Source organism: Citrus sinensis, chromosome 3, assembly GCF_022201045.2.
Source record: "Citrus sinensis cultivar Valencia sweet orange chromosome 3, DVS_A1.0, whole genome shotgun sequence".
NCBI classification, from domain to species: domain Eukaryota; kingdom Viridiplantae; phylum Streptophyta; class Magnoliopsida; order Sapindales; family Rutaceae; genus Citrus; species Citrus sinensis.
In genome coordinates this window covers 19,774,578-19,784,485 of record NC_068558.1, presented here as the reverse complement: position 1 = coordinate 19,784,485, position 9,908 = coordinate 19,774,578, and the positions used below count along the sequence as shown (strand labels likewise).

Sequence of the window (9,908 nt, the reverse complement as noted above, 5' to 3'; positions counted from 1 at the left end):
AAAATTTGAGTTGAAGCCAGTGATGTTTCAAATGTTGCAAATAGTTGGTCAATTCAATGGATTGCCAAGTGAAGATCCTCATCTCCATCTTAAATTGTTCTTGGAAGTAATTGATGCTTTCAAGATTGCTGGAGTAACACAAGATGCCTTAAGGCTGAGGCTATTTCTTTATTCCTTAAGAGATCGAGCAAGAGCATGGTTAAATTCGTTACCATCTGATTCCATCACTACATGGAACGAATTAGCTGATAAATTCCTAATAAAATATTTCCCACCGATAAAAAATGCAAAGCTGCAGAATGAGATTACTTTCTTCCATCAACTTGAAGATGAGAGTTTGTACGAGGCTTGGAAGAGATTCAAAGAATTGCTCAGAAGGTGTCCTTATCATGGTATTCCTTGCTGCATTCAATTGGAAACTTTTTACAATGGGTTGAATCTGAGTACAAGGTTAATGATGGATGCTTCAGCAAATGGAGCCCTGTTATCCAAATCTTACACTGAAGCTTATGAAATTCTAGAGAGAATTGCCAATAATAATTATCAATGGCCTTCAGCCAGGCAACCAGCAGCAAGAGTATCAGTAGGGGTACATAACATAGATGCAATTACAGCCTTATCAGCACAAGTAACCTCATTGACTAACATGGTAAAAGCTATGACATCTGCTCCAGCAACAATAAAGCAAGTTGCTGAACTTTCTTGTGTATACTGTGGTGAAGAACACGATTTTGATAATTGTCCTGGAAATCCAGCTTCAGTAAACTATGTGGGTAATTTCAATCGGCAACCTCAGAACAACCCATATTCTAATACTTACAATCCTGGCTGGAAACAACACCCAAATTTCTCATGGAGCGATCAGAATCGAAATACTCCAGCATTAAATGGACAAAATAGAAACACACAACTACCTGGTTTTCATTAGCAAAGTCAAGGGCAAAAGCATATCAGTCAGGATCCAATAATTTCACTGGAAGCGCTGATTAAGGAGTACATTGTAAAGAATGAAGCAATTGTGCAGAGTCAAGCTATATCCTTGAGAAACCTGGAAAACCAAATAGGACAACTAGCCACAGCAATGAGCAACAGAACTCAAGGAAGCCTACCTAGCAACACAGAAGACCCTAGAAGAGAAAGTACAGAACATTACAAAGTAATTAATTTCAGATCTGGAAAGAATGTTGATACCCCAGTTGATGTGACAAAGAATGAGATGAAATTCAATTCAGCACAAAAACCACCTCAAAATGGAAGCATGTTACATAAAGCCCTCCATCAAGACACTGGTTACATGAGCCAAGCTACAGCAACTATAGAGGAAATTCAACCAGAACATGCTGGAAAAGAAGTTGCAACACCAATAGCCACAACCTGTACCAAACTAAACAAACAAAGTTTGATATCTTATGAAGCTACTCAGCAGTTTAGACATCCACCACCTTTCCCACAAAGGTTCCAGAAGCAAAAACAAGACAAGCAGTTCAGCAAATTCCTAGAAGTGCTGAAGCAATTACACATAAATATACCTTTTGTGGAAGCTTTGAAATAAATGCCAAATTATGTGAAATTTCTAAAAGATATCTTGGTACAAAAAGAAGGCTAGGAGAGTTTGAAACTATTGCTTTAACACAAAAAAGTAGTCATATGCTCCAAAGCAAGATTCCTACAAAAGTGAAAGATCAAGGAAATTTTAAAATACCCTGCTCTATAGGAACTAGGTATGCTGGCAGAGCACTTTGTGACTTGGGAGCTAGTATTAATTTAATGCCATTATCTGTATTTAAGCAGTTGGGAATAGGGGAATGCAGACCAATAACAGTCACTCTGCAATTAGCTGACAAATCTCATGCATATCCTGAAGGAAAAATAGAGGATGTACTGGTGAAGGTTGAGAAATTCATCTTTCCAGTGGATTTCATTGTACTGGACTTTAAAGCTAATAAAGAGGTACCCATTATACTTGGAAGACCTTTTCTAGCAACTGGAAAAACTCTGATAGATGTACAGAAATGAGAGCTCACCATGAGAGTGAATGATCAGCAAGTTACATTTAATGTGCTAGAGGCTATGAGGAAGCCTGATGAAGTAGAAGATTGTAATTTCCTAAGTGTAGTGGATTTTATTGTAGTAGACAAAATGGACAGATGCTGCAGTAATGCACTTGACAAAGTCACCACCTTTGAGGATGTCGAAGATGAAGATGTTGCAGTAATTCAGACTGATTGGATAGACAAACAACAATCTGATAGGCACAACAGGTTTATTGAACACCTGAATCTTTCAGACAGGGAAGTAAAAACAACTTTACCATCTATTGAATCACCTCCTAGTCTTGAATTAAAACTGTTACCTTCACATTTGAAGTATGCTTATCTTGGTCAAAATAACACACTACTTGTAATCATTTCTTCTACTTTGGATGCAGGTCAAGAACAAAGTCTAGTAGATTTGCTTGGAAAATATAGAAGAGCAATTGGATGGACCATGGCAGATATAAAGGGGATAAGTCCATCAATATGCATGCATAAAATCCTGTTAGAAGATTGCTCCAGCAATTCGGTGGAGCACCAGAGAAGGTTGAACCTTATTATGAAAGAAGTTGTGAAGAAGGAAATCATCAAATGGTTGGATATTGGAATCATATACCTAATATCAGACAGTTCATGGGTGAGCCCAGTTTAATGTGTTCCAAAGAAGTGAGGGATAATAATAATAGCTAATGAGAAGAATGAACTTATTCTTACGAGGACATTGACCGGATGGAGAGTATGTATGGATTACAGAAAGCTCAACAAAGCCACAAGGAAAGACCATTTCCCACTTCCATTCATAGATCAAATGTTGGACAGACTTGCTGGAAAACAATACTATTGTTTCTTAGATGGATATTCAGGCTACAACCAGATTGCTATAGCTTTAGAAGATCAGGAAAAGATTACATTTACCTGTCCTTATGGAACATTTGCCTTCAGAAGAATGTCGTTTGGGTTATGCAATGCTCCAACAACCTTTCAGAGATACATGATGTCTATATTTTCTGATATGGTAGAGCAGACTTTAGAAATTTTCATGGATGACTTCTTAGTTTTTGGAGAAACATACAATGATTGTTTACACAACTTGGAAGGAGTTCTTAAAAGATGTAAGATGACCAACTTAGTACTCAATTAGGAAAAGTGTCATTTCATGGTGCAAGAATGAATAGTGTTGGGACACAAGGTATCCAAGAATAGCATTGAAGTGGACAAAGCCAAGATAGAGGTAATTGATAAACTGTCACCTCCAACTTCAGTACAGGGTATTAGGAGTTTTTTGGGTTATGCTGGATTTTACAGAAAATTCATTAAGGATTTTTCCAAAGTAGCTAAACCACTATGCTCATTGCTGGAACATGACAAAGCTTTTCACTTTGACAAAGAGTGCCTTTAAGCATTTGAAGTATTAAAGAAAGCCTTGATCACTACTCTAGTAATTATATCTCCAGACTGGACTTTACTATTTGAACTGATGTGGGATGCTAGTGATTATTCTGTGGGAGCAGTACTAGGGCAAAGAAAGGATAAAGTTTTCATTCCATATACTATGCAAGTAAAACTTTCACTCCAACTCAGATCAATTACACCACTACAGAGAAAGAGTTGCTAGCAGTAGTATTTGCTTTTGACAAATTCAGAGCTTACCTGGTGAGTATTAAAGTGACTATTTACACAGACCATGCAGCCATCAAATATTTAATTTCAAAGAGGGATGCCAAACCAAGATTAATCAGATGGATCTTATTGCTTCAAGAATTTGATCTGGAAATTAAAGATAGAAAGGGGACTGAGAATCAAGTGGCAGACCACTTGTCATAGCTGGAAGCAGACACTAGTACATTGACAAGGAAGGGCATCATTGAAACATTTCCTGATGAACAACTGTTGGTAATACAGCAAGCACAGATGCTGCAGCAGTCAGGACCCTCATGGTATGCAGATTTTGCTAACTACTTAGTAAGTGGAATGCTACCACCTGAACTGAAATTTCAAGAGAAGAAGAAATTTCTTCATAATGTGAGAAGTTATCAGTGGGATGATTCACATTTATATAAGTTAGGCTTAGATCAAGTAATACGAAGATGTGCTTCCGAAGGAGAAATACACCACATACTAGAGTCATGCCATGCTGCAGCATATGAGGGACATTTTGGTGGTCATAGAACAGCTGCTAAAGTTCTGCAATCAGGTTATTACTGGCCTACTATTTTTAAAGATGCTTATGAATTTGTTAAATGTTGTGACAGGTGCCAAAGGACAGGGAACATAACTAAAAGACATGAAATGCCACTTACTAACATACTGGAAGTGGAAGTTTTTTATGTCTGGGGAATAGATTTTATGGGACCATTCCCACCCTCCTTTGGGAACTTGTATATCCTTATTGCTATGGATTATGTCTCCAAGTGGGTAAAAGCTGCAGCATTACCTACCAATGATGCTAAAACAGTGGTGGCTTTTCTTCAGAAAAATATTTTTTTTCCAGATTTGGCACTCCTAGAGCAATTATTAGTGACGAGGGTACACATTTTTGCAACAAAATCTTTGCTGCAACAATGGTAAAATATGGAGTCAAACACAAAGTAGCCACAACATATCACCCACAATCCAATGGTCAGGCTGAAGTGTCCAACAGAGAAATTAAAAAGATCTTAGAAAAAGTGGTGAACCCAACGAGGAAGGATTGATCTTTACACTTACATGACTCTCTATGGGCCTACGGAACAACATACAAAACTCCACTCGGCATGTCTCCTTACCGAATTATTTATGGAAAGGCTTGTCATTTGCCACTAGAGCTAGAGCATAAAGTACACTGGGCACTGAAGAAATTAAATTGGGATATGCATGCGGCAGCAGAGCAAATGAAGCTTCAACTTTGTAAGCTTGATGAATTACGGCTATTTCATATGAAAATGCAAGAATCTATAAAGAGAGGACAAAAAACTGGCACGATAAGCATATTCAGCACATGCAATTCAACCCTGGTCAATTAGTGTTGCTCCACAATACAAGACTAAGATTATTTCCAGGAAAGCTCAAGTCACGATGGTTAGGCCCATTTAAGTTGTTAAAATTTTATCCTCATGGAGCTGTTGATCTTCTAGATGAACAAACATGTCAAGAATTCAAAGTTAATGGACACATGGTTAAGCATTACATACATCCAGCAACAGATTATTCAAAGGAGGTGTTACTCCTTAAAGAACCCAACTATTGAACAATGAAAGAAGCTCAGGCTGAAGGACCTTAAATCAAACGCTCCATGGGAGGCAACCCATTGTGGAGACAGCCATTTCAAACCAATTTTGATCTCCTTTGGTTTTATTGACAAGCTCTCCCTCCTTACCATTTTATTTAATTTTGTTCTTTCATTCTATCTATTTAAGTTTATATTTTCAAAATTATTGTCTTCTTTACTTTTGCTATCATTTGATCTATTTAATTTTAATTTTAGAATTAATTTTCGTTTGTGGGAAGTATATGTGACAATTCAATTCCATATTGACAAGTGAGGTTGTATGATGGCAGAGTACATAGGTGACCACGTGTCAGAGGCTTTAGTGTGAAGTATGTAACAGTTGCTGTAGTAAGCAAATGGGTGCTGCAGCAACCAATTTTACCGTTACAGTAAATTAAAAGATGGAGCCTCACACTTACCGTTGGAGATAAGTCATGACAGATAGAGACATGGATGTGGATAGAAATTGCGAATAAATCTCTGAAATTAATGCCTTAATTTTACTAGCTGATGTTTTTGGGATATGCACATGCAATTTAAAATATTTTCTTCCCTCATTTATCTTTAGTTACCGTATTTATCTTCAATTAAAGTCCACTATAAAAGGGAGTCACTGTGCTTAGTGCTCTACGATATTATTCCCCATCTCCTTTGTAAATACAACTCTCATAATTCTTAACCTCTTCTTCTCATCTTACTCTCAGGATCATTAGCCTCAATTTATGACTGCTACAGCAATGCCGAGGTATAAGAAACCAGCCAGCCGTCTTAAAGATCCATCACGCTTCCAGAGTTACCACGCCGAAGAAAAATATGAAGAATTCATAAAGCCGCGTAAGATTCTGGAAGAAAAAGGGTTTCAATTTCCAGAACAACTCACTAGAATTGTGCAAACAATTCATAATGCTGCAGCAAAGCGAGGATGGTTAGAGTTTTGCAACCACCCTCGAGATCCTGTGCTACCAGTAGTTAAAGAATTTTACGCCAATTTAGTAAGCTGTGATCAGCATAACGTTTGGGTAAGCAACACACTTGTTCCATTAGACTCCCGCGTTATAAATGCTTTTTATAATTTACCTGCTGAAATTAATTATGAGTATGCCAAGTTGCGTGATAAATTGACCCCGAAAAAGTGGAACACCTTTTCACAACTCTTACAATAGAAGGGGCATCATGGGTTAATGAGGAAGGGCGTGTAGTTAATAGGATAGATTTGAAACCTATTGCTAAGGTGTGGGTGAAATTTCTGAAATCTAGGCTTATGCCCACCACTCACACTACTACGGTTTCGCAAGAGAGGTTGGTCTTGTTATATGTCATTGTTCGAGAGCTTCCTATAGATGTGGGTAGCATCATCGCAAAAGAAATCTAGGAGTGTGCAGTCAAGACTCACCAAACTGCTACCTTGCTATTTCCTTCACTCATCACCAGCATTTGTGTAGTTTTCGGTGTTCGTCTTGACGCCAGAGATGACCATGTCAAGAATGATAGTGCCTTTACGGCATGTACCATTGAGAGAGTTGCTGGTGAGAGTGCTGGAACAACCACTGAACCAGCTGCTGTAACAGGAGCAAGACGAGCTATTGGCTTAGAACAAACCATCCAGGCACCCAGCACTAGTATCACTCAATATGTTCAAGCTCAGTAGAGGGAAAACGATCGGTTTTGGAGTTATCTACAACACTTGGACAACCAACTACACCAATTTGCTTTGTACAGAAACACACTCACCGGAACTTCCCCGATTCACTGCTCCAGTAGTACAATTTTGACACCAATGTTGTGCAAATTTTATTAAACTCGCAAGTGCACGAATCTATTGTAGAATAGATTAATGGTGACGAGTGTCGATCCCACGAGGAAGTGGATTTTAATTATATGTATAATTAATTTTGTATAAGGGTGTTTGGTGATTTTGATTATCCTAAAATTCAAATTAAAATGGCAAGAATAAATTGAGGAGAAATCTATTAAATTGATGTACTTGGGTATCTGGATCTGCATCAACATGCACCATGGGCTAAATATTCCTTATTAATGCCAATTAAATCATGAGGGGGGAATCCACACCTCATGAACCACACTCTAATCAGTATGGTGCTAAGGGCTTATCGTGCCAAATAATAATAACCTTGTACTAGGGAGCCGGTGTAACCAATGCGGTATCTAGACAAGATTATTATTATTTGTCGACGAAAAATCAAATCGTCCACATAAATTTATCAAATAAAGCCCATGACACATGTTGAGACTTCACCTTCAACCCAAGCTTGAAAGAAAATTAGCTACTCATAATTGAACTAGGGGCAAAATAGGAATTTATTAAAATACGTAGAAAATACAAGATGGAGAAGGAATTACAGAAAATGGATCCCAAAATGGATTCAGAGATATCAAATTAGGGGGGAGGGCCCTTTTTATAGATACATTGAGTAAATCATGGTCGTCGGATTAAAAACAGTTTGGACGCTCAAGATTTCGCCACGTCATCAGTCAACAGTACGCGGTTTGACCACGCGGTTTGAACAATAACACGGTTTGACCCGGATTGAACAGTGACACGGTTTGGTTGAAAATAATCCTATGTAATGCATGTACCGTACGTAAGATTTTTGGTCCACTGATATGCTGCCACGTCACCATTAACAGTACATAAGAATTTTAGTCCAACAGGATCGTGACACCTCATCAGTCAATGCCACATCATTGGTCAATGTCACGTCATCGATCCGTCAATGTAAACAGTGTCGTGAACAGTAACATAGACAGTACCGTACATGTGAATAGTACCGTACATGTGAACAGTGTCATTTTTCCTTTTATATTCCTCCTAAGGTTTTCGACCGTCCTGAGTTCAAAAGTGATGTCTGTTTTACCATCTAATCTCTCGTTCATTGTCAAATGACTATGATGCCCCTAAAATACATAAAATACTTAATTATAAAACAACACACATAATTAAATGACAAGAAATTTAAATACATAAAAGTAGGAATGTTAGTGGAACTTGAAATGTAAAATGACAATTTTCTCCTTTATAAATATACATTTTCTAACACTCAACACACCCTCCAACCAGCTTATTGCTAGTCCCTAGCAAATAAAGCGAAAACAAAATTCAAAATCCAAAATGATTTTTTGTTTTTGTTTTTAATAATCATGTTTATTCAATTAGACTAATGATAGTAATCAAATAAAAGTATAAGCATTATCTCCAGTCTAAAGAAACATCACACCCACATCAACCATCCACATGAATCAGACCAGTAGACTTTGTCACAGCTACTTTCAAGAATGACATGTTAAACCCCAAAATCTCACTGGATATAGTGACACTCTCACAAAGAAATTATACCCAATAAAAATAGTCACTACAATGAATGGTAATTGAGAGAAAATAATAAAGAAATGATATCACATGCTCCCACCAAGATGAAAGAAATATGCCCTCAGCTTAGAAATAATACGATCTCAAGTCAAACAAAAATGCTAGTCAACCCACTTTATTTATCTTTTTTTTTCTCTTTTTTTTATTATTATGAATCACTACATCTTTTTAGCCCATATAACTAGCTTCTACTTCAGACTATAGTTCCCTAAAATCAAGGACTTTTATTAGGACGTAACGTAGGCTAGGGACATGGCTAACAAATAAGGGAAATAAGGAAAATAAATTATATGTTTGAGAAAAATGCGGAGGAATTTTTTTTTTTTGGAAATTGCAAGGTGGATTTCACCTATTATTGTTATTTTTTTCTTCTTTTTTTTAAACAACAATTTTGTTTTTTTTTTTGCTTTTGTTGGGCATAACTTCACTATACAAAATATTTATTTATATTTTTCTCAAACATAAATAGGTGATGGAACTTGTAAGATATTGGATAATACTCCAAATCGGAGTGGGCCAAGATGATAAGTTTGACAAAGAAAAGTTTTTTTTATATTTTTTTTAAAGGCTCAAAAGGGTTAACTATGGATATTTGATAAAAAGGATGGCTAGAAAGGCTCAAACGGATCAAAGATGGTCTTTACATCGTCTTTTAGGGCTCTAAATGATCTTCCATATCTAGAGATCGTGTATACAATAATAAACTGCTAAGCTGTATAAAGAATGGGCAAAAGGGTTAATTTCCAAGAAAAATGATAGGCTCAAAAACTCACTTGGTACTTATTATGACATGTTCATTCCTTCAAGCAACTTATATTTGTCTCCGACATTAACATGTAGAGTAGCAAACATAGTGTAACATCACTTAAGACCAAAGATAATACAAATACGAAAATTTGAAATTAATCATGTCATCCAATTTTAAAACAAATCACACAAATTGGTTTTTTAAACAACATCCTACCCCCCAACCTATTCTAAACATGAAAGGAAAATATGTATGCAGAAATGTGAAAATGATGCAAAAAAAAAAACTAATTAGAAAAGTTACACTTAAAATGATAGAAAAAGAAAATGATTTTTTTTAACTTAAAAAGATGCGTTTCTAGAGGCACTACTACACTCCATATTCAGCCATCTTCGACTCAAAAATTTGAGAGTATATTTATAAAGGAGAAATTAGAAAGAAGAAGTTAGAAAAATAATTGTCAAAGCTTAATAAAGAAAAAGAAAATGTCTG

At 36.5% G+C, this 9,908-nt stretch overlaps 1 non-coding gene across 1 annotated transcript; it reads right to left on the bottom strand.

Moving 5' to 3' along the window:
- Positions 1 to 289: 289 nt before the first annotated feature.
- On the bottom strand, positions 290 to 396 carry LOC127901540 (small nucleolar RNA R71). Its single transcript, XR_008053780.1, has one exon. It is a non-coding gene; the product is annotated as a small nucleolar RNA R71 (small nucleolar RNA).
- Positions 397 to 9,908: the final 9,512 nt, after the last annotated feature.